General features: G+C 51.3%; 1 protein-coding gene across 1 annotated transcript in view; it reads right to left on the bottom strand.

Moving 5' to 3' along the window:
* FZD3 (frizzled class receptor 3) overlaps positions 1-12,496 on the bottom strand; it is a 48,266-nt gene extending 35,770 nt beyond the window's left edge. The window contains exon 1 of the mRNA XM_038771099.1: positions 12,441-12,496. The gene's annotated coding sequence lies outside the window, so the exon portion shown is untranslated. The remainder of the gene's footprint in view (positions 1-12,440) is intronic.
* Between the last annotated feature and the right edge of the window lie 9,889 nt (positions 12,497-22,385).

Raw genomic sequence — 22,385 nt, 5'->3', positions numbered from 1 at the left:
CACTTACCGCCGCTGCCTGGTCCATTTATTCCGCCCCAGCTTCTTCCCTGACTGCTCCTTTTGTCTCCCCGCCCACACAAAGCTGTCTCCCCCCAGCGCACCCGGAGGAGTCAGCCTGCCCCATGGCCACCTCTTCCCAGGGCAACCAGGGTTTTCTGCAAGTCTCCCGTGCCCGGAATCAGCAAGGGGAAGAGGGAGCAACGTTTGGCCCTGAAGGATCCAGATGTACGTAGAATGGTATCCGGGAAGCAACACGGCCTAGTGGAGAGCGCACGGACCTGGGTTTAATCCTGGCTCCACTACCTGTCTGCCGTGTGGCGTTGGGCAAGTCGCCTCACTTTTCTCTGCCTCAGTTATGTCATCTGTAAAATGGGGATCAAGACTGGGAGCCCCATGTGGGACAGGGACTCTCTCCAGCCTGATTAGCTTGAATCTACCCCAGCACTTAGAACACTGCTTGACACATAGTAATCGCTTAACAAATACCTTCATTATTATTATTACTACCGGGGAAGCCTCACAGGGCAGGTTCCTTGAGAAGTGGAGGCTCACACTTGGCGCTCACAACAGGGCACAATGTATAGAGCACCCAGATTAGTCTTACCCCAGACCTCAGTGCTCAGTGCAGTGTGCGGCACCCAGTGGATGCCCAATACACACCATCACTGCTGCTACTGCTCATCCTGCCCCAGATCCCAGTGCTCAGCACAGGGCACAGCACCCAGAACACACCATCCCAGCACTACTGCTAGCCCAGGCCTATCACATTCAGAGCAGAACTCGACGTGCTGAAATCAGACAAAGATCCCATGCTGCCACCGTACCCTCCTTAATTCACAAGAAGCCCCCCCTTTGTCCCCTCCCTCCTTCTAGCCGGTAGGTGCCACCTCAGTGACCCACCTGCCCCTCCAATCTACCCGTGCACCCACAGATGAAAGGATGGATGACCCAGTCCCAGGGCCCACGCGGCACTTGGAACTACCTGCTCCGCTTCCTGTCCCACTGCGGTTCTAAGAACAACTACTGGAGCGGCTTGGCCTAGGGGACACAGGAGAGGAAGACAGAGAAACAGTGTGGCCTAGTGGATAGAGCACGGGTTTGGGAGTCAGAAGACCTGGGTTCTAATCCCAGCTCCGCCATTTACCTGGTGTGTGACCTTGGGCAAGTCACTTCACTGGTCCTCAGTTTCCTCATCTGTACACTGGGGATTTGATGCAGGTTCTCCCTCCAACAGACTGTGAGCCCCGTGAGGGACCTGATCATCTTGTATTTAACCCAATGCTTAACATGGTGCTTGGCACATAGTAAGAGCTTAAATACCACAATTACTGTTAGAGTTTTGTTGCTAAAATGCCATTCATTCATTCAATCGTATTTATTGAGCGCTTACCGTGTGCAGAGCACTGTACTAAGCGCTTGGGAAGTACAAATCATGAACTGCACACATGGCTTAGATCCCCTGATAATCCATCAGTCGTATTTATTAAGCGATTACTGCGTGCAGAGTACTGAACTGAGTGCTTGGGAAAGTACAATACAACAGAATTGGTGGATACAATCCCTCCCCACAAGGGGATTATAATCTCCAGTGGGGGGTTTACGATGTAAAGGACACTCTCCCAATTAATGTGCCTGCGTGAAAGAAGTACAAAAGGCCTCCTTGCCGCCCTTCCCAAGTCCCCATAACCTCTCCCCATGTCTGAGCACGTGTGGAGGGTTAGAGACAGATGGGATTCTCAGAGGGATGAGCCATCCAGGAGGCTTCCTTTTCCGCACTTGGTCCTTACCGAGCAAACTACAGACTGTTCCAAGGAGACCGAGGGAGAGAAGTACGCTAAAGAAAGAGAGCCTGGGAAAAATCCCAAGACTTCTCCTTCTCACTTGGGCTCTTGGAGCCGTGCGGCTAGACCACCACCTGTTTCTAAGGAACGTCTCCAATACCCTTTTTGTCGGCGGGAATGTGGGGACTGAAGACAGCGGCCTTCTCCCTTCTCCCCATCTCCTCGGCTAAACCCCTAATTTCTCCCTCCTGGAGGCTCTGGGAGCTGCTGAATCCTTTCTTACTCGGCTTCCAGTCCCTACCAGTCTGAGCTGGCCCTAACAAGGAGATCAGCAAACCAGGGCTCACTGTCCGGGGTGGGCAGGGAGGGAGTTCCGGGGCGGGAGAAGAGAGTGAGAATCTGTCGACCAACCCTGTTCTGTTGGATTCTCCCAACACTTAATACAGTGCTTTGCATACAGTAAGCAGTCAATAAATATGACTGATTGAGTGAGCTGATGGAGGTGGGAGAGTCAAGCTCAGAGGTTGGTTTGGTGGTAACGCTGAGCACCTGCTGGCTGTGACGCGCAGTCCTAAGGGCTTCGGAAGAGTAAAACAATTCCCTGCCAACAAGGCACTTACACTCTGATCGGGGAGGTGGACGTACAAGTATTTATAGAGGAACCAAAACAAATCACTGAATGCCCACATGAATGAAGCAGTCATTTTCCATAGAGAACAGCCAAAGAGGTTCCTGGCTTCCAAGAGGGAGACATGAGTCACTTGCACCTGTCCGGAGAGGCGAAGAGAGCATGTTTCCAAATCAATACTATGTCTTCACGTTCAAGTTTTAACTGGAACTGCAACAGATGGGCGAAACCCAGCCTTCAATTTTTTCTTCTCTCCAGAGTGGCTCAGCAAACAGGGTGGGAAGTCAGAAGACTCAGGTTCTAATCCTATCTTCTCTGCAGGCCTGCTGGGTGACCTTGGGCAAGTCACTTAACCCCTCTGTTCCTCAATTTCCTCAACTATCAAATAGGGAAAAGATACCCGTTCTGCCCATCTCAGACCGTGTGGGGCGAGAACTGTGTCCTATCTGCTTATCTGCCGAGCGCTTCACTCAGTGCTTGGCACACAGTCAGGGCTTGACACCATCATCCTCCTCCTCATTATTATTTTTATTATTATTATTAACTCTTCCTCCATCTCCCTCCAGAAGTTCCCAATACATTCCTGTTTCCTTTGGTGATTCCATCATCCGCACCCTCTGTATCTCTTGGGAAATACTCGATTTCGGGTCACTGCCAGGCCTGAATCACATTCCAGGAACCCCAGAAGCCAGCTGCTGTCGATCGGCCCTCACGTGGCTTAAGGTTTGTTGGAGGCCGGCCGACAGGCGGAATTGCCCTCTTTCCTCTAGCTGGCAGCACGATCCCCTCTCCCGGGCCTGCCAGACACTAATAATAACAATAATGATGGTATTTTTTAAGCGCTTACTCAGTGCCAGGCATTGTACTAAGCGCTGGGATGGACACAAGCAAATTGGTTTGGACACAGTCCCTGTCCCCCAAGGGGCTCACAGTCTCAATCCCCATTTCCAGATGAGGTAACTGAGACCCATAGAAGTGAAGTGACTTGCCCAGGGTCACACAGCAGACAAGCGGTGGAGCCGGGATTAGAACTCCTGACCTTCTGATTCCCAGGTCCGAGTTCTAGCCGCTCCGCCATGCTGCTTCTCACTTCTCACTAAGATTTCCCTAAAGCCTGACTGATGCCCACCCTGGCCCACCTCCTCTCTCTCCCCTCCTCAGCTAAACTCCAGAAATGGACTCTCTGCTCGTGGACACTTCTGCTCGCTCTCTCTTCGCCCACGCTCTCCTCTACCCCATTCACGCAGGCTGCCATCCTCAGCACTTCGTGGAAACTGTGTGTGAATGTGTGTGTGTGTGAGAGAGAGAGATACGTGTGCTCACAGATGGGTCTGCAAATGGGCCTGGGCAGGGATTGCTAAACATATCTAAGGGAAATTGTGCTTGCAACATAGATACTGTGTGTGCCTCTGAGAGAGACGGGCCTTGAGGCAGAAAATGCCTGGGGGTGGGCAAATAATGTCTGGCGGGGTAGAGAGTGTCTCGGATGCCCTGTGCTTGTGTGTGTGTATTTGTGTGCGTGTGTGTGTGTTCTAGGTGGAATGTGTATATGGCTGATTTTAAGTGTGGAACGAGAGAAAAAAGAAGAGAAAAGGGAAAATTGAGAAGACTGAAGTGTGGGAATGGAAGAGGCAATGCCAGGGACAGACCATCCTCTCCAGGGCATGCATGCATGCACCACCCCCAACACACACTCCTAAAGTCTGTGCTCACGATTAACTGGACCAAACTGGATTCCCCAAACAATCCCAGAGGAGCTCAGAAGTGTCAAGTCAATCCTATCCTGAGCCCTCTTGTTGCCTCCAGTAGAGAAAAATCCTGAGAGAAGGGAAGAAACACCTCCTGCATGAATGGGGTCAGTTATCTCGCCCTGGGTTGTCCCCAGTCCTTCCAGATTTTGAAAGATGATTCAAAAAGAGGCAACAGAAGGGAGAGAAACACTTTTTTCAGGGCACTTGTATTCCGCGTCAATATCTGTTACGCGGCAGTCGGTCAAAATTGGGAGGTCATCAAATGTAATAAAAGTATGCGTACAAAATGACAGGCAGAACTAAAGTACATATGGATATTTTTATTTACTTAATTTCTAGATTTCTCTGAATTTTCGATTCTTTGTCCAGCTACTTCATTGTGATGTGTTGGTGCATACTGCCTTTCATAGCCTATCATTTAGCACCATCTCATATTTATAGCCACTCTGTCCTGCTATCTGAAAATTATTTTAGTGTCTGCCTCCCCTAGTTTATGGCAAGAGCCATGTCTACTAACTACTGTATTGTCCCAAGTGCTCAGTACAGTTTTCTACAGAGTAAGTGCTCAATAAATGCCAGTGAGAAATTGGCACCCAGTAAGTACCGTTATAAGTATATATAATTATTAATAATATCGATTGACTGACTGGCACAAAGAGAAGCAGCGTAGCTTAGTGGAAAGGGCACGGCTTGGGAGTCAGAGGTTGTGGGTTCTAATCCCGACTCCGCCACTAATCAGCTGTGTGACTTTGGGCAAGTCACTTAACTTCTCTGTGACTCAGTTACCTCATCTGTCAAATGGGGATTAAGACTGTGATCGCATGTGGAACAACCTGATTACCTTGTATCTACCCCAGCACTTAGAAGAACAGTGCTTGGCACATAGTAAGTGCTTAACAAATTATTATTATTATTATTATTATTAAATACAGTTACACTCTAGAGTGAAAGCTCCTTGTGGGCAGGGAACCTGTCTACCAACTCTTGTGGACTATACTCTCCCAAACAATGATGGTATTTGTGAAGTGCTTACTATGGGCCAAACACTGTACTAAGCGCTAGAGTTGATACAAGATCATCAGGCTGGACACGGTCCCCATCTCCCATGGGGCTTACATTCAAATGGGAGCGAGAGCAGGAATTGAGTCCCCATTTTACAGATGAGGGAAACTGAGGTGCAGAGAAGTGAAGTCACTCACCCAAGGTCACACAGCAGACAAATGGCAGAACCAGGATTAGAACCCATGTGTCTATTATATCATTATACTGTCTTCTCCCCAGAGATTATTACAGTGCTCAGCACACAATAAGTGCTCAATAAATACGATTGACTCACTGACTGACAAGCCCTCTGACCTTCAGGCCTGTTTTCCTTTCATTAGACCACACTGTTTCCCTACAGTACAGTGCTCTGCACACAATAAATGCTTAGTAAATCCACTTGACTAATAATGATGTAATATAATAATAATAACAAAAAATAATCAACACTATCGGTTGGCTGCTGGGCTTCCTACCATTCCTTGTTTTTGCTCTGCCTTTTACTATCTGTATGTGACTCCAGTCTGCCTGCCTCTTCCCCTGGGTGGTCACTCTCTGAAGGCAGAGAAGGCCCGGCTGGCTTCCATTTGGGTGGATACCGTGGGAGGACTGATGGTTTGCCTCCCGACCGCGGCGTAGGAGGCTCGGGGGCGGGCAGCTCGGCCAGGCCGCCCAGATCGCTGTGGCAGCGGCGGCTCCCACGCTCAGCTCGGCGTCACTGGGGTCTGAGGGGAGAAGGACAGGATAGCAGGACGAGGAGAAATTCTGAAGAGTTGCCCACCCACCCTGGGGGCAGTCAGGAGTGGGTGGAAACCGCTGTCTGACCCCCTCAGTGGGAGGGGTGAGCCCAACAGACAAAGAAGGGTCTGTGCTAAGGACACAGCACAAGCCAGTACACTTTTCTTCCCCTGCTTGGGATGTTGGGGAAAAGGCAGAAAAGCCTGGGGTGAAGGGCGTTCCCTTCTTAGCTCTCAAACAGAAAATGCTCCCTGGAAGAAGAGGCAGGGTTGGAATGGAAACAGGGCCCGTAGGAAAAGCGAGGCTGCTGTCTCAGTCCTGAGGGAAAGTGGGAAAGAAGACTTTCAGAGAAGTAGCATAGCCTAGTGAATCACACCTAGCCATCACACCCAATTCTTTCCTCTAGTAACCTACTGTCCCGTGAATTAATCTCAAGCCCTCTTGAACTTGTTGATATTTTCAACAATTTCCTGCAGGGATGAATTCCACACCTTTATTATGCGCTGAGTGAAGAAGTGTTTCCTTTTGTTTGTTCAAACCGACTATTCAGGGGGATGACTTCCTCCTTTTGGGGTACTTGGGGAATCCCAATTTGGGGATTCTGTGTTCACCCAGAGTGCCCCCTTAAGGGAGAGTTGCACCTCTAAGAGAACAAAAAAAGACCCAGTAAGCAAGTTCGAGCATCCTGAAAGTCAGAAACACCTTTAACTGAAGACCAAAAATGTTAACTCTTTCCAAACCCAGATAAAGCTAGGGCTGGGAGTCAGAAGGACCTGGGTTCTAATCCTGGCTCCGTCACTTGTCCGCTGTGTGACTTTGGGCAAGTCACTTCACTTCCCTGTGCCTCATCTGTAAAATGGGGATTGAGACTGTGAGCCTTATGTATGACAGGGCCTGTGTCGAACCTGATGAGCTTGTATATACCCAAGTACTTAGTACAGGGCCTGGCACATAGTAAGCGCTTTACAAATACCATTTTTTAAAAAAAGGAAAAAAAAGGAAGACTCAAAAGCAAGAGGAGGTGCAGGGAATACAAAGGGTTGGAAAAGCATTCGCTTGTCTAAGACAAAGATCAACTGGGCGGGGGGGCTGGACGGTTTGAAGAAGATGAGGAGGAGGAGGGGAAAATGGCTGAGGCCGTGAAAATGTGACAAAGAAGCCGTCAGAGACCCAATGGATGGCTCCGAAGGGGGAGCCTCTGACCTTTCAGAAGCCCATTTGGGATGCACTCGGTGAAGTAAGAGCCCTCTCACTGGGGCTCGGGCAGAGTCTTTGCGGCTCCACGAAGAGCCGGGAAGTTTCACAGCCACTCCGATTGCCCAGTTATACCTGTGTGGGCTCTCTACCCAACCCCACTGGGTTGCCCTCTCTCTAAAATTTCCCACCAAGGGAAAAAAATCCTAGACTGGAAGCAGGCTTATGGACAAACATCAATAACGAATGATCTTCCTGGGCCAGACCCAGAGTCCACCAGGCCCAAGACTTTCTCTAATTGGGATAGCGGGGCGCTTGGAGGAAGCTTCTGGGATTCCCACCCTCAAGGTTGAGGCAGCCCATCCCACACTCCTGACTCTCCCCTCTCCATCCTTGGTCTCCCTCAGTGACCCAGCATGGACCAGCTAAAACTCCTGACTCTCCCCAGCTCCAGTGACCTGCACAGACCTTCCATCACACCTAATTCTTTCCTCTAGTAACTCAGCATAGACTCATCGTACGTGAATTAATCTCAAGCCTTCTTGAACTTGGTGATATTTTAAACCATTTTCTGCGGGGATGAAATCCACACCTTCACTATGCACGGAGTGAAGAAGTGTTTCCTTTTGTTTGTTTCAGACCCACCATGCAGTGGGTGGCTCCTCCTCCTGATAGGGGGAATGCCAATTTTGGGATTCTCTGTTCACCCAGAGTAACCCATTAAGGGAGAGTTGTTCCTCTATGGGAACAAAGAAGACCCGATAAGCAAGTTTGAGCATCCTGAAAGTCAGAACCACCTTTAACTGAAGACTAAAAATGTTAACTCTTCCCAAACCCTCGCCAGTCCAGGACCTGTGCAGACACCAAACACACCACCCACCCAGCGCGCAGATCGGTTAGCCGGTGAAGGAACATTTGCCTGTAAAATTGCAGGCCACTGGAGTCTCCCATCCTCATAAAGCAAGACACTACCCAAAACCTTGGCTAAACCCCAACCACCTCTCTCCAGGCCAGTAGAACCCAGCTAAATGAACACTTGTCACTGTCTCTGTTGCTCCTGCCCAAGGGATGGGAGAGTCAGTCAGGCTCCCCGCCATCCTTCTTGGAGGATGCGGTTTCCCCCACGCTTCCCCACCCAGAGGGTAAGAGTTACTCCCAGCTTCCCCTCCCATCCGGATAATGGCGCTTCCCCCAGGCTCCCCCACCCAGGAGATGGAGATAAATTCGTTCATTCAATCCCATTTATTGAGCGCTTACTGTGTGCAGATTGCTGTACTAAACGCTTGGGAAAATGCAACACATCAATAAAGAGGGGCAATCCCTGCCCCCAACGAGCTCACAGCCTGGGGCGGGAGGCCGGAGACAGGCATCAGTATAGGATGTCTCCGGTCTCTCCCAGGCTCCTTTACAGGACCGGGGATAGTGGAGGGCTGGGGGGAGTCTCCCTCGGCCCCACTTCCACATCCAAAGGGATGGGATCTTCCCCCAAGGTCCCCCCATCCTCAGGAATGGGGGACTCCCCACTTCTTAGAAATGGGGGCCTCCCCACGCCCGGGGGATGGCAAAGTCTCCCGGTCTCCCACTCCTATCCAGGAAATTCACTCATTCAGTCGTATTTATTGAGCGCTTACTGTGCGCAGGGCGCTGTACTAAGCGCTTGGAAAGTACAATACAGCAATAAATAGGGGCAATCCCTGTCCACAAAGGGCTAGCCTCCCCCAGCTCCTTTGCATCCTCCCCAAAGGATGGGGTCTTCCTCTAGGGTTCCTCCATCCTCGGGGATGGGAGGGGCTTCCCCCGCCCAGGAGATTCAGTCATTCATTCAATCGTGTTTATCCAGCGCTTACTGTGTGCAGGGCGCTGTACTAAGCGCTTGGAAAGTACAATACAGCAATAAAGAGGGACACTCCCTGCCCACAAAGGGCTAGCCTCCCCCAGCTCCTTTGCATCCCCCCCAAAGGATGGGATCTTCCTCCGGGGTTTCCCCCATCCTCGGGGATGGGAGGGGCTTCCCCCGCCCAGAAGATTCATTCATTCATTCAATCATGTTTATCGAGCGCTTACTGTGTGCAGAGCGCTGTACTAAGCGCTTGGAAAGTACAATACAGCAATGAAGAAGGACAATCCCTGCCCACAAAGGGCTAGCCTCCCCCAGCTCCTTTGCATCCCCACCAAAGAATGGGGTCTTCCAGAGAAGCTGCGTGGAACAGTGGAAAGAGCCCGGGCTTTGGAGTCAGAGGTCATGAGTTCAAATCCCGGCTCGTCCACTAGTCAGCTGTGTGACTTTGGGCAAGTCACTTCACTTCTCCGTGCCTCAGTTCCCTCATCTGTAAAATGGGGATTAAGACTGTGAGCCCCCCGTGGGACAACCTGATCACTTTGTAACCTCCCCAGCGCTTAGAACGGTGCTTTGCACATGGTAAGCGCTTAATTAATGCCATTATTATGATTAGTGTTCCCCATCCTCGGGGATGGGAGGGGCTTCCCCCGCCCAGGAGATTCAGCCATTCATTCAATCCTGTTTATCCAGCGCTTACTGTGTGCAGGGCGCTGTACTAAGCGCTTGGAAAGTACAATACAGCAATAAAGAGGGACAATCCCTGCCCACAAAGGGCTAGCCTCCCCCAGCTCCTTTGCATACCCCCCAAAGGATGGGGTCTTCCACAGAAGCGGCGTGACTCAGTGGAAAGAGCCCGGGCTTTGGAGTCAGGGGTCATGAGTTCAAATCCCGACTCCTCCACTAGTCAGCTGTGTGACTTTGGGCAAGTCACTTCACTTCTCCGTGCCTCAGTTCCCTCATCCGTAAAATGGGGATTAAGACTGTGAGCCCCCCGTGGGACAACCTGATCACTTTGTAACCTCCCCAGCGCTTAGAACGGTGCTTTGCACATAGTAAGCGCTTAATAAATGCCATCATTATGATTAGTGTTCCCCATCCTCGGGGATGGGAGGGGCTTCCCCCGCCCAGGAGATTCAGTCATTCATTCAATCGCGTTTATCCAGCGCTTACTGTGTGCAGGGCGCTGTACTAAGCGCTTGGAAAGTACAATACAGCAATAAAGAGGGACAATCCCTGCCCACAAAGGGCTAGCCTCCCCCAGCTCCTCTGCATCCCCCCCAAAGGATGGGGTCTTCCTCTGGAGTCTCCCCCATCCTCGGGGATGGGAGGGGCTTCCCCCGCCCAGGAGATTCATTCATTCATTCAATCGTGTTTATCGAGCTCTTACTGTGTGCAGAGCGCTCTACTAGGCGCTTGGAAAGTACAATACAGCAATAAAGAGGGACAATCACCGCCCACAAAAGGCTAGCCTCCCCCAGCTCCTTTGCATCTCCCCCAAAGGATGGGGTCTTCCTCTACGGTTCCCCCATCCTCGAGGATGGGAGGGGCTTCCCCCGCCCAGGAGATTCATTCATTCATTCAATCGTATTTCAATCAATCAATCAATTGTATTTATTGAGCGCTTACTGTGTGCAGAGCACTGTACTAAGCGCTTGGGAAGGACAAGTTGGCAACATCTAGAGACGGGCCCTACCCAACAGTGGGCTCACAGTCTAGAAGGGGGAGACAGAGAACGAAACAAAACATATTAACCAAATAAAATAATTAGAATACATATGTACAAATAAGCTAAATAAGTAAATGAGTATTTATCGAGCGCTTACTTGTGTGCAGAGCGCTGTACTAAGCGCTTGGAAAGTACAACACAGCAATAAAGGGGGGCAATCCCTGCCCACAAAGGGCTAGCCTCCCCCAGCTCCTGTGCATCCCCCCCCCAAAGGATGGGGTCTTCCAGAGAAGCGGCGTGGCTCAGTGGAAAGAGCCCGGGCTTTGGAGTCAGGGGTCATGAGTTCAAATCCCGACTCCTCCACTAGTCAACTGTGTGACTTTGGGCAAGTCACTTCACTTCTCCGTGCCTCAGTTCCCTCAAATGTAAAATGGGGATTAAGACTGTGAGCCCCCCGTGGGACAACCTGATCACTTTGTAACCTCCCCAGCGCTTGGAACGGTGTTTTGCACATAGTAAGCGCTTAATAAATGCCATTATTATGATTAGTGTTCCCCATCCTCGGGGATGGGAGGGGCTTCCCCCGCCCAGGAGATTCAGTCATTCATTCAATCGCGTTTATCCAGCGCTTACTGTGTGCAGGGCGCTGTACTAAGCGCTTGGAAAGTACAATACAGCAATAAAGAGGGACAATCCCTGCCCACAAAGGGCTAGCCTCCCCCAGCTCCTTTGCATACCCCCCAAAGGATGGGGTCTTCCACAGAAGCGGCGTGGCTCAGTGGAAAGAGCCCGGGCTTTGGAGTCAGAGGTCATGAGTTCAAATCCCGGCTCCTCCACTAGTCAGCTGTGTGACTTTGGGCAAGTCACTTCACTTCTCCGTGCCTCAGTTCCCTCATCCGTAAAATGGGGATTAAGACTGTGAGCCCCCCGTGGGACAACCTGATCACTTTGTAACCTCCCCAGCGCTTAGAACGGTGCTTTGCACATAGTAAGCGCTTAATAAATGCCATTATTATGATTAGTGTTCCCCATCCTCGGGGATGGGAGGGGCTTCCCCCGCCCAGGAGATTCAGTCATTCATTCAATCCTGTTTATCCAGCGCTTACTGTGTGCAGGGCGCTGTACTAAGCGCTTGGAAAGTACAATACAGCAATAAAGAGGGGCAATCCCTGCCCACAAAGGGCTAGCCTCCCCCAGCTCCTTTGCATCCCCCCCAAAGGATGGGGTCTTCCTCTGGAGTCTCCCCCATCCTCGGGGATGGGAGGGGCTTTCCCCGCCCAGGAGATTCATTCATTCATTCAATCGTGTTTATCGAGCGCTTACTGTGTGCAGAGCGCTGTACTAAGCGCTTGGAAAGCACAACACAGCAATAAAGAGGGACAATCCCCGCCCACAAAAGGCCAGCCTCCCCCAGCTCCTGTGCATCCCCCCCAAAGGATGGGGTCTTCCTCCGGGGTTCCCCCCATCCTCGGGGATGGGAGGGGCTTCATTCATTCATTCAATCGTGTTCACCCAGCGCTGTACCAAGCGCTTGGAAAGTACAACACGGCAATAAAGAGAGACGACCCCCCTGCCCACACCGGGCTGAAGGTCTGGAGGCGGGGACAGACATCAAAGCGAGTAAACAGGCATCGCTAAGCCTCCATAGAAATCAATGGGATTAGGACTCTATGCACCCCAAAACCAGTAAACGGGCGTAAATCGGAGTGGCGATGGAGCGGTGTCCCGATGTGCCCCTGCCGGGGAGGGCCCAAGGTGCAAAGGGTGGGGTACCGGGGGGGGGGGGGCTTCCGACACTCACCTGATCTCCCGAACCGGTCCCTTCCCCTTCCTCCTCCTCCTCCTCCTCCTCCTGCTCCGGTGGCGGCTAAACTGCTCGGCGGCCGACGGGCGCGCGCCCCCGAGCGCTCCCGCCCCCCCAGGCGCGCGCCCGAGCGCCCCCTCGCGCTCCCGGCCCCCCCTGCGCGCTCCCGAGCGCCCCCTCGCGCTCCCGCCCCCCAGGCGCGCTCCCGAGCGCCCCGTCGCGCTCCCGGCGCCCCCTGCGCGCGCCCGAGCGCCCCCTCGCGCTCCCGGCCCCCTCAGGCGCGCGCCCGAGCGCCCCCTCGCGCTCCCGCCCCCCCTGCGCGCTCCCGAGCGCCCCCTCGCGCTCCCTTCCCTCCCCCGGCGCGCGCCCGAGCGCCCCCTCCCCCGCGCACGCGCCCTCCCGCCCCTCTCTCCTCCTCCCCCCGCTCGCCGCCGAGCCCATCATCATCATCAATCGTATTTATTGAGCGCTTACTGTGTGCAGAGCACTGGACTAAGCGCTTGGGAAGTACAAATTGGCAACATCGAGAGACAGTCCCTACCCAACAGGGGGCTCACAGTCTAAAAGGGGGAGACGGAGAACAAAACCAAACATACTAACAAAATAAAATAAATAGGATAGATAGGTACAAGTAAAATAAATAAATAGAGTAATAAATATGTACCAACATATATACATCTATACAGGTGCTGTGGGGAAGGGAAGGAGGTAAGATGGGGGGGATGGAGAGGGGGACGAGGGGGAGAGGAAGGAAGGGGCTCAGTCTGGGAAGGCCTCCTGGAGGAGGGGAGCTCTCAGCAGGGCCTTGAAGGGAGTAGGGACCGTCTCTATAGGTTGCCAACTTGGACTTCCCAATCAATCAATCAATCAATCAATCAATCGTATTTATTGAGCGCTTACTGTGTGCAGAGCACTGGGCTAAGCGCCTGGGAAGTGCAAGTTGGCAACATATAGAGACAGTCCCTACCCAACAGTGGGCTCACAGTCCAAAAGGGGGAAGCGCTTAGTATAATAATAATAATAATGGCATTTATCATCATCAATCGTATTTATTGAGCATTTACTATGTGCAGAGCACTGTACTAAGCGCTTGGGAAGTACAAACTGGCAACATATAGAGACAGTCCCTACCCAACAGTGGGCTCACAGTCTATTAAGTGCTTACTATGTGCAAAGCACTGTTCTAAGCACTGGGGGGGTTACAAAGTGATCCAGTTGTTCCCCGGGATGGGCTCCCAGTCTTAATCCCCATTTTACAGATGAGGGAACTGAGGCCCAGAGAAGTGAAGTGACTTAACCAAAGTCACACAGCTGACAATTGGCAGAGCTGGGATTTGAACCCATGACCTCTGACTCCAAAGCCCGCACTCTTTCCACTGAGCTATGCTGCTTCTCCATAGTACAGTGGAGTACTATGAGTACTAAGTACTAAGAGTACTAAGTACTCAGTACTAAGTACTACAGTGGAGTACTAAGAGTACTGTACTCTTAGTACAGTTCTCTGCACACAGGAAGCGCTGAATAAATACGATTGATTGATTGATCGCCACCATTCATTCATTCAATTGTATTTATTGAGCGCTTATTATAATAATAATGATGATGATGTCATTTATCATTTATTATTATTTATGTTTTGTTTTGTTGTCAGTCTCCCCCTTCTAGACTGTGAGCCCACTGTTGGGTAGGGACCGTCTCCATATGTTGCCAACTTGGACTTCCCAAGCACTTAGTACAGTGCTCTGCACACAGTAAGCGCTCAATAAATATGATTGATTGATTGATTGATTGATTGATTGCCCCGGGGACGCGCTTGTCCCGGCGTGGCCTCCCCTCCGCCCCCGGCCCAGGTCCACGCGCACGCCGCCTCTCCGGCCTCCTGCCCCAATCCGGCCGGGACCATTCACTCAGTCATTCGTTCCATCATTCAGCCATATTTATTGAGCGCTTACTGTGTGCAGAGCACTGGACTAAGCACTTGGGAAGTAGAGAAGCAGCGTGGCTCAGTGGAAAGAGCCCGGGCTTTGAAGGCAGAGGTCATGGGTTCAAATCCCCGCTCCCCCACTTGTCAGCTGTGTGACTTTGGGCCAGTCACTTAATCATCATCATCAATCGTATTTATTGAGCAATTACTATGTGCAGAGCACTGTACTAAGCGCTTGGGAAGTACAAATTGGCAACATATAGAGACAGTCCCTACCCAACAGTGGGCTCACAGTCTAAAAGGGGGAGACAGAGAACAAAACCAAACATACTAACAAAATAAAATAAATAATAGAATAAATAAAATAAATAAAATAAAATAAAATAAAATAAATAATAATAAATAAATAAAATTAAAAATAGAGACTTAATGTCTCTGTGCCTCAGTTACTTCATCTGTAAAATGGGGATTAAGACTGTGAGCCCCCCGTGGGACAACCTGATCACCTTGTAACCTCCCCAGCGCTTAGAACAGTGATTTGCACATAGTAAGCGCTTAATAAATGCCATCATTATTATTACAAGTCGGCAACATAGAGAGACGGTCCCTACCCAACAACGGGCTCACAGTCTAGAAGCGGGGAGGCAGACAACAAAACAAAACATGTGGACAGGTGTCGTCATCAGATTTATTGAGCGCTTACTGTGTGCAGAGCACTGGACTAAGCGCTGGGGAAGTACAAGTCGGCAACATAGACGGTCCCCACCCAACAACGGGCTCACAGTCTAGAAGGGAGGAGGAAGACAACAAAATAAAACATGTGGACAGGTGTCAAGTCATCAGATTTATTGAGCGCTTACTGTGTGCAGAGCACTGGGCTAAGCGCTTGGAAAGGACAGTTCGGCATCCGTATGGAAATGAGACCTCTTTTCACTCTTAATAATACTAATGTTGGTATTTGTTAGGCGCTTACTACGTGCCATTTTGTTAATGATGTGCATATAGCTTTAATTCTATTTGTTCTGACGATTTTGACACCTGTCTACATGTTTTGTTTTGTTGTCTGTCTCCCCCTTCTAGACTGTGAGCCGTCTATTGGGTAGGGATCGTCTCTAAATGTTGGCGACTTGTACTTCCCAAGCACTTAGTACAGTGCTCTGCACCCAGTAAGCACTCAATAAATACGATTGAATGAATGAATGAATAATCAGGTTGTCCCACGTGGGCTCACAGTCTTCATCTCCATTCTACAGATGAGACACAGAGAAGTGAATAATAATAATAATGATGATGATGGCATTTAAGCACTTACTGTGTGCAAAGAACAGTTCTAAGCGCTGGGGTAGATGCAAATTATTCAGGGTGTCCCACGTAGGGCTCACAGGCTTCATTCATCCCCATTTTATAAATGAGGGAACTGAGGCCCAGAGAAGTGAAGCGACATGCCCAAAGTCACCCAAGCTTGGGAGTTAGAGGTCGTGGGTTCTATCCCAGCTCCACCAGTGTGGCTTAGTGGAAAGAGGATGGGCTCGGGAGTCAGAGGTCATGGATTCTAATTCCGACTCTGCCCCTTATCAGCTGTGTGACGGTGCAAGTGGCTTCTCTGGGCCTCAGTGACCTCATCTGTAGAATGGGGATTAAGACTGTGAGCCCCACGTGGGACAACCTGATTACCCTGCATCTACCCCAGCGCTTAGAACAGTGCTTGGCACATAGTAAGCGCTTAACAAATGCCATCATTATTATTATTATTATTGCCACTGGGCCATGCCACTTCGCCTCCTGTCTGGTCACCTCCGGAATGAGACAGGTGCAGCTCGGGCCCCTGAGGAGCCTTGAGGCATGAGAGGGGGCCGGGTTTATGATAGTTGGGGGCTCCCCTCCCCTCCCCTCCTCCTCTCTCTGTCCCTATCCGGGGGTCCCCGTTGTTCCCAAAAGCAGCGTGGCTCAATGGAAAGAGTACGGGCTGCAGAGTCAGAGGTCATGGGTTCAAATCCCGGATCTGCCAATTGTCAGCTGTGTGACTTTGGGCAAGTCACTTCACTTCACCTTCCTTTCCATTCCCCCGTCTTACCTCCTTCCGTTCCCCACAGCACTTGTACATATTTATTACTCTATTTTGCTTGTACATATCTATTCTTTTTATTTTGTTAATATGTTTGGTTTTGTTGTCTGTCTCCCCATTCTAGACTGTGAGCCCACTGTTGGGTAGGGACCGTCTCTATATGTTGCCAACTTGGACTCCCAAGCGCTCAGTCCAGTGCTCTGCACACAGTAAGCGCTCAATAAATACGATTGATTGATTCTCTGTGCCTCAGTTCCCTCATCTGGAAAATGGGGATGAAGGCTGTGAGCCCCCCGGGGGGCAACCTGATTACCTGGTAACTTCCCCAGTGCTTAGAACAGTGCTTTGCACATAGTAAGCGCTTAATAAATGCCGTTATTATTCCCTCGGGCCCGGCAGCCGCGTCTTGTAGCCGGGGCGACGCGTGACGCCACGAGAGGAGGGGAGGGGGCGGCCCGGGGCGGAGGCTGTTGCCATGGCAACGGCCCGGGGCGGAGGCTGTTGCCATGGCAACGGCCCGCCGTCCCGGAGCCGCGGAGGCTGAGAGCCCGCCAACGGGAGGCCCGACCGCCCCGGTAAGAGGCCCGGGGGGCGGAGGCCCGGGGCGCAGCCAGCTCACCGACAGCCCCACACCCTCGGCCTTCTCTCCCTCTCTCGCCTCCCCGAGCCCGCCTTTCATTCATCCCTTCATTCAATCGAATTGATCAATCAATCAATCAATCGTATTTATTGAGCGCTTACTGTGTGCAGAGCACTGGACTAAGCGCTTGGGAAGTCCAAGCTGGCAACATATAGAGACGGTCCCTACCCAACAGTGGGCTCACAGTCTAGAAGGGGGAGACAGAGAACAAAACCAAACATACTAACAAATAAAATAAATAGAATAGATAGGTACAAGTAAAATAAATAAATAAATAGAGTGATAAATATGTACAAACATATATACATCTATACAGGTGCGGTGGGGAAGGAAAGGAGGTAACATGGGGGGGATGGAGAGGGGGACGAGGGGGAGAGGAAGGAAGGGGCTCAGTCTGGGAAGGCCTCCTGGAGGAGGTGAGCTCTCAGTAGGGCCTTGAAGGGAGGAAGAGAGCTAGCTTGGCGGATGGGCAGAGGGAGGGCATTCCAGGCCCGGGGGAGGACGGAGCACTGGACTAAGAGCTTGGAAAGAGAAAAGGCGTGGCTCAGTGGAAGGACCACGGGCTTTGGAGTCAGAGGTCGTGGGTTCAAATCAAATTGTCAGCTGTGGGACTTTGGGCGAGTCACTTCATTTCTCTGTGCCTCAGTTCCCTCATCTGAAAAATGGGGATTAAGACTGTGAGCCCCCCCGAGGGACAACCTGATCACCTTGTAAACTCCCAGCGCTTAGAACAGTGCTTTGCACATTCATTCGTTCAATTGTATTTATTGAGCGCTTACTGTGTGCAGAGCACTGTACTAAGCGCTTGGGAAATACAAGTTGGCAACATATAGAGACAGTCCCTATCCAACAGTGGGCGCACAGTCTAGAATAGTAAGCGCTTAATAAATGCCATTAAAAAAAAAGGTACAGTTCAGCAGCAATTCGGCCCCCTTGCCCCCTCTCCTCCATCCCCCTCCCCACAAGCCGGGCTCACTCCTGGACCCTGCCCTCTCCTCTTTGGCCGCCCTCCCTTCCGCCCTCCCGCTTTCCTCCTGTTCCCCTCCAGCCTGCCCTCTCTCCCCCTCCCCTCTCTGTCATAATAATAATAATAATTACGGTATGTGCTACGTGCTTACTATGTGCTGCGGCGGATACAAGCAAATCTGGTTGGATACAGTCCCTGTCCCAGGTGGGGCTCACGGTCTCAACCCCCATTTTACAGATGAGGTAACTGAGGCCCAGAGAAGTGAAGTGACTTCACTTTTACACGGCAGGCAAGTGACAATGCCGGGATTAGAACCCATGACCTTTTGACTCTCCCCCATGACCTCTCCCCCTCGTCCCCCTCTCCATCCCCCCATCTTACCTCCTTCCCTTCCCCGCAGCACCTGTATATATGTATATATGGTTGCACATATTTATTACTCTATTTATTTATTTATTTATTTTACTTGTACATTTCTATCCTATTTATTTTATTTTGTTGGTATGTTTGGTTTTGTTCTCTGTCTCCCCCTTTTAGACTGTGAGCCCACTGTTGGGTAGGGGCTGTCTCTATGTGTTGCCAATTTGTACTTCCCAAGCGCTTAGTACAGTGCTCTGCACATAGTAAGCGCTCAATAAATACGATTGATTGATTGATTGATTGATTGACTTCCAGGCCCGGAATCTATCCTCTATGCCAGGCTGCTAGGTTTGATATAGTCCCTGTCCAACATGGGGCTCACAATCTAAGTAGATGCCCCGGGCCTGTGAATCCGAGGACCTAGGTTCTGATCTTGGCTCTTCCGCTTGTCTGCTGTGTGACCATGGGCAAGTCACTTAACTTCATCGCTCCTCAGTTACCCCATCTGTAAATGGGGATTAAGGCTGTGAGCCCGTATGGAACAATGACTGGGTCCCACCTAATTATCTTGTATCTATCCTAGTGCTTAGTACCTGACACAAAGTAAGCACTTAACAAATACGATTTATAAAAAAGGGAGAACAGGAATTTAATCTCTATTTTATAGATGAGGAAACAGATCCAGAGGAATGAGTCGCCCAAGGTCAGTGAATGGTTTTGTGTGCTAACTTTGTGCAGAGTGAAGTTGGGATTCGAACCCTGATCATCTGACTTCCAGCCTATGCTCTTCCCACTAGGCCACACTGCTTCTCAGTCACACAGCCCCAGATAGGGCCTTGTGGACTCAGTGCTCTAGAGTGGGTAGCAGATGGTGCCAGCTGAATGCACTGCTTAAGAATGGGTGCTAGGTGATGCCTCAAAGATGCAGCGTTTTAGAGTGGGTGACACTGCTCAGAGCTTTGTCCTCTTTAGTGATTGGCATTTGTAATCCTGAGGGTTTGCTGAACTTGCCTGGGCAGGAAAATCCCATGAAGCCTTTGTTGAGTGAGCATTTCCCCCTCCACCCCCCGCCCCTGCCCCCTCCACCATCCTATAGACCTTGGAGCAAGGGAGATGTGAGGGGTAGGAAGAGGGGTCTGAGGGTCAGCCATTTGTGGCCCTCAGGAAGCAAATCCTGGTAGGATTTAATAATAATAATTATGAGACTTCTTAAGCACGTACTATGTGCCAAGCACTGCTTGTAGTTACAAATTAATCAGGTTGTACCCAGTCCTGCATTGGGCTCACGCTCTTAATCCCCATCTTTTACAGATGAGATAACTGAGGAACAGAGAAGTTAAGCCCAAGGTCACACAGCAGACGTGGTGGAGCTGACATTAGAACCCAGGTCCTTCTGACTCCCAGGCTTGTGCTCTATCCACTAAGCCACACTGCTTTCTGATCCTGATTAGCGGGGGAGCCACAGGTTCAGCGCCACCATGATGTCCCCAGGCACCACGGGTCCACTTGGTTCTGCGGGGCTACACCCGGGCGGTAAGGAATCCGAGAAGGCAGACAGTTAGTCAGTCAGTCGTATTTATTGAGCGCTTACTGTGTGCAGAGCACTGTACTAAGTGCTTGGAAGAGTCCAATAAAACAGACACATACCCTCCCCACAACGAGCTTACAGTCTAGAGGGGGAGATAGACATTAATAGAAATAAATAAATGGCCCCAGAGATTTCAGGGCACACTTTAGAGCTCCCAAAGTCGGGTGGGGACACCGGGGAGCTCACCGGAGGGAAAGCCCTGTTCCCTTACATTCATGGACACTCGAGACCCAAGCAGCAGTGGCAGGTTCTCACCCAGCTCCATCAGGATTTCTCAAGCACCCACTGGGTACCCGTGGCATGCCGATTGCGTGCCCGTGGTGTGCAGAGGGCTCTGCTGGGCACTTGCAGGGTACGGGGCACTAAACCAGGTTCTCGAGACTGTACTCTAAGAGGCGAAGACTCAGCCCCTGCTCTCCAGGGGCTTGCAATCTGGGAGACAGGCAGACGCAGAGTATATACAATCAAGGGGAACCTGAGACAAAACAGGAACGACTGATAAAACAAAAATAAGCCCAAAATGGATAGATAATGAGTAAGTGGAACCTACAGCTTTCAGAATGCTCTCAATGACGCCTTATCTTCTCACGGCTCATCAGATTCCGCAAGATTTTTCTGTCCAAATTATTTCTAAAATGCCAAGTGGCAGCGGCTGGCTGAGACGTTAGTAACTCTTACCCTTCTTGTGGTATAATACTTCTGCAAAACTACTCTTGCATTGCCAAACAGAATTCCTTGGATGTGGCTAGTGGAGGTGATTGTGGAAAGTAATCTTCTGGTAATAATAACGATGGTATTTGTTAAGCGCTTACTACGTGTCAAGCACTGCTCTAAGCACTGGGATAGGTACGAGTTAATAAGGTTGGACAGAGTCCCTGTGTCACAGTCTTAATCTCAATTTTACAGGTGAAATAAATGAGGCCCAGAAAAGGGAAGTGACTTGCCGAAGGGCACCCAGCAGACATGTGGCAGAGCCGAGATTAGAACACAGGTCCTTTTGGCAAGGCCCCGAATCCCAGGCCAGGGCAGCGACCCGGGGAGATGGAGCCCCCGAGCCTGCTCCTTGGCGAGAAGGGAAGGAAGGGAGGAGGTCTTTGTTTCATCCAGGGCCTGAGTGACCGATGTCAGGGCCTGCTGGCCATCTGCTAGGCATTCAGCTCCCCTCATCTGCCTTTGAACTCCCCTCTGTCCTGCATGGCTCCCTCCAATTCCAGCCCTGCAGAGACCCCCACCCCTGACCTCTGCTGCACCTCCGCTTTGAGGACCAGGGTGTTGGGGGGCGTTGGGGCAGGTGTGGGTGCAAGGGGTTCCCCAGACCCTTCTGGGGTTCCACCGGACAGGTTCCTGTGTGGATTGTACCGTGTGGGAGCGGCACACAGGTCCTGGGAGCTGCCACCCCCCTGTTATGCCTAGGCTGTGCCCTGGCTGTGCCCCCCAACCCCAGCTCTGCTCGCCTGGCCCTACCTGCTGGGCTCTGGTCTCTTGGGGATGGGATGTCACCAAACAATGACTCTCCCCCCTCTTCAAAGCCTTACTGAAGGCACATCTCCTCCAAGAGGCCTTCCCAGACTAAGCCCCACTTTTCCTCATCTCCCAGTCCCTTCTGCGCTGCCCTGATTTACTCCCTTTTCTCTCCTCCCCCACAGCACTTATATATTATCTGTCATTTTATTTATTTATATTGATGCCTGATTATTTGTATCATTGCCCGTCTCCCCCCCGCCCCCGACTGTAAGCTTGTTATGGGCAGGGATTGTCACTCTTTATTTGGCGAAGCAGCATGGCTCAGTGGCAAGAGCACTGCTTGGGAGTCAGAGGTCATGGGTTCTAATCCCAGTTCCGCCACTTGGCAGCTGTGTGACTTTGAGCAAGTCACTTAACTTCTCTGTGCCTCAGCTACCTCATCTGGAAAATGGGGATTAAGACTGTGAGCCCCACGTGGGACAACCTGATTACCTTGTATCGCCCCCCCCCCCAGCGCTTAGAACAGTGCTTGGCACATAGTAAGCGCTTAACAAATGCCATCATCAGTATTATTTATTGCTGTATTGGGCTTTCCCAAACTCTTTGTACAGTGGTCTGCACACAGTTAGGGCTCAGTAAGCAGGACTGAATGAATGTCTGGGGTCCCGGCCCAGCCCCCACCGTCGTGCGGAGAGTCCCAGGTTCTTTCTGCTGTCCCCACGGGGGGTCTTTGTTCTCCTCCTCGAGCCGGGCCCGCCCCCCGGCCCCCTCCCCACCCCCAAGGGCCGCTCCATCCATCCATCCATCCATCCTTCTCCCTGCAGGCTCCTCCCGCCTGCCTCCCTCCCTCCGTTGCTAGGCAACTCGCAGGGCGGAGACGGCTCCCGGATCCCCGCCCAGCCCCCCATCTGCTCAGCTCAGCCCCTCCCCAGAA

This window comes from Tachyglossus aculeatus, chromosome X2 (genome assembly GCF_015852505.1).
Source record: "Tachyglossus aculeatus isolate mTacAcu1 chromosome X2, mTacAcu1.pri, whole genome shotgun sequence".
In the NCBI taxonomy this organism is placed as follows: Eukaryota; Metazoa; Chordata; class Mammalia; order Monotremata; family Tachyglossidae; genus Tachyglossus; species Tachyglossus aculeatus.
The sequence above is the reverse complement of the archived record's forward strand: the minus strand, read 5'-3'. Positions and strand labels throughout refer to the sequence as shown.